This window comes from Arachis hypogaea, chromosome 15 (assembly GCF_003086295.3).
Source record: "Arachis hypogaea cultivar Tifrunner chromosome 15, arahy.Tifrunner.gnm2.J5K5, whole genome shotgun sequence".
NCBI classification, from domain to species: Eukaryota; Viridiplantae; Streptophyta; class Magnoliopsida; order Fabales; family Fabaceae; genus Arachis; species Arachis hypogaea.
The window spans coordinates 47,190,745-47,193,508 of NC_092050.1; the positions used below are offsets into that span (position 1 = coordinate 47,190,745).

Here is a 2,764-nt window from a genome sequence, read left to right on the forward strand (position 1 = left end):
CATATGAACAGGAGCAAGGACAACAACATTCTTGTTGAAGCAGATCCTGAACCTGAAAGGACTCTGAAAAGGAAACTAAGAGAAGTTAAAATACAACAATCCAGAGACAACCTTACAGGAATTTTCGAACAGGAAGAGGAGATGGCAGCCGAAAATAATAATAATGCAAGGAGGATGCTTGGTGACATTACTGTACCTAATTCCAATTTAAATGGAAGAAGCATCTCCATCCCTACCATTGGAGCAAACAATTTTGAGCTTAAGCCTCAATTAGTTTCTCTGATGCAACAAAACTGCAAGTTTCATGGACTTCCATCTGAAGATCCCTTTCAGTTTTAACTGAATTCTTGCAAATCTGTGATACTGTTAAGACTAATGGAGTAGATCCTGAAGTCTACAGGCTCATGCTTTTTCCTTTTGCTGTGAGAGACAGAGCTAGAATATGGTTGGATTCTCAACCTAAAGATAGCCTGAACTCTTGTGATAAGCTGGTCAAGGCTTTCTTAGCCAAGTTCTTTCCTCCTCAAAAACTGAGTAAGCTTAGAGTGGATGTTCAAACCTTCAGACAAAAAGAAGGTGAATCCCTCTATGAAGCTTGGGAGAGATATAAGAAACTAACCAAAAAGTGTCCTTCTGACATGCTTTCAGAATGGACCATCCTGGATATATTCTATGATGGTCTGTCTGAATTAGCTAAGATATCATTGGATACTTCTGCAGGTGGATCCATTCACCTAAAGAAAACGCCTGAAGAAGCTCAAGAACTCATTGACATGGTTGCTAATAACCAGTTCATGTACACTTCTGAGAGGAATCCTGTGAGTAATGGGATGCCTCAGAAGAAGGGAGTTCTTGAAATTGATACTCCGAATGCCATATTGGCTCAGAACAAAATATTGACTCAGCAAGTCAATATGATTTCTCAGAGTCTAAATGGAATGCAAGCTGCATCCAACAGTACTCAAGAGGCATCTTCTGAAGAAGAAGCTTATGATCCTAAAAACTCTGCAATAGCAGAGGTGAATTACATGGGTGAACCATATGGAAATACCTATAATCCCTCATGGAGAAATCACCCAAATCTCTCATGGAAGGATCAACAAAAGCCTCAACAAGGCTTTAATAATGGTGGAAGAAACAGGTTTAGCAATAGCAAGCCTTTTCCATCATCCACTCAGCAACAGACAGAGAACTCTGAACAAAATACCTCTAATTTAGCAAACTTAGTCTCTGATCTATCTAAGGCCACTCTGAGTTTCATGAATAAAACAAGGTCCTCCATTAGAAATTTGGAGGCACAAATGGGCCAGCTGAGTAAGAAGATCACTGAAACCCCTCCTAGTGCTCTCCCAAGCAATACAGAAGAAAATCCAAAAGGAGAGTGCAAGGCCATTGATATAACCATCATGGCCGAATCTAAGAAGGAAGGGGAGGACGTGAATCCCAAGGAGGAAGACCTCCTGGGACGTCCAGTGATCAACAAGGAGTTTTCCTTTGAGGAACCAAAGGACTCTGAGGCTCATCTAGAGACCATAGAGATTCCATTAAACCTCCTTATGCCCTTCATGAGCTCTGATGAGTATTCTTCTTCTGAAGAGAATGAAGATGTTACTGAAGAGCAAGTTGCCAAGTTCCTTGGTGCAATCATGAAGCTGAATGCCAATTTATTTGGTAGTGAGACTTGGGGAGATGAACCTCCCCTGTTCACCAATGAACTAAATGCATTGGATCAACTGAGATTGCCTCAGAAGAAACAGGATCCTGGAAAGTTCCTAATACCTTGTACCATAGGCACCATGACCTTTGAGAAGGCTCTATGTGACCTTGGGTCAGGGATAAACCTCATGCCCCTCTCTGTAATGGAGAAATTGGGAATCTTTGAGGTGCAAGCTGCCAAAATCTCACTAGAGATGGTAGACAACTCAAGAAAACAGGCTTATGCACTAGTAGAGGACATGTTAGTAAAGGTTGAAGACCTTTACATCCCTGCTGATTTCATAATCCTAGATACTGGGAAGGATGAGGATGAATGCATCTTCCTTGGAAGACCTTTCCTAGCCACAGTAGGAGCTGTGATAGATGTTAACAAAGGTGAATTAGTCCTTCAATTGAATGGGGACTCCCTTGTGGTTAAAGCACAAGGTTATCACCCTGTAAACATGGAAAAGAGGCACAGTAAGCTTCTCTCAAAACAGAGTCATACAGAGCCCCCACAATCAAACTCTAAGTTTGGTGTTGGGAGGCCACAACCAAACTCTAAGTTTGGTGTTGAACCCCCACAACCAAACTCTAAGTTTAGTGTTGGGAAGTCTCAACCTTGCTCTGATTATCTGTGAGGCTCCATGAGAGCCCACTGTCAAGCTATTGACATTAAAGAAGTGCTTGTTGGGAGGCAACCCAATTTTTATTTATCTAATTTTATTTTTATTTTCATTGTTCTTTCATGTTTTATTAGGTTCATGATCATGTCGAGTCACAAAATAAATAAAAAAATCAAAAACAGAATAAAAAATAGCAGAAGAAAAATCACACCCTGGAGGAAGGGCTTACTGGTGTTTAAACGCCAGTAAGGAGCATCTGGCTGGCGTTGAACGCCAGAACAGAGCATGGATCTGGCGTTGAACGCCCAAAACAAGCAGCATCCTGGCGTTCAGACGCCAGGAATGCACACTGAGGAAAGCTGGCGCTGAACACCAGAAGCAAGCATAGAACTGGCGTTCAACGCCATAAACATGCTGCATCTGGGCGCTGAACGCCCAGAACA

At 41.9% G+C, this 2,764-nt stretch overlaps 1 non-coding gene across 1 annotated transcript; it reads right to left on the reverse strand.

The window, feature by feature from the left end:
* Window positions 1-536: 536 nt before the first annotated feature.
* On the reverse strand, window positions 537-644 carry LOC112752628 (small nucleolar RNA R71). The gene has a single exon (XR_003177055.1). It is a non-coding gene; the product is annotated as a small nucleolar RNA R71 (small nucleolar RNA).
* Window positions 645-2,764: the final 2,120 nt, after the last annotated feature.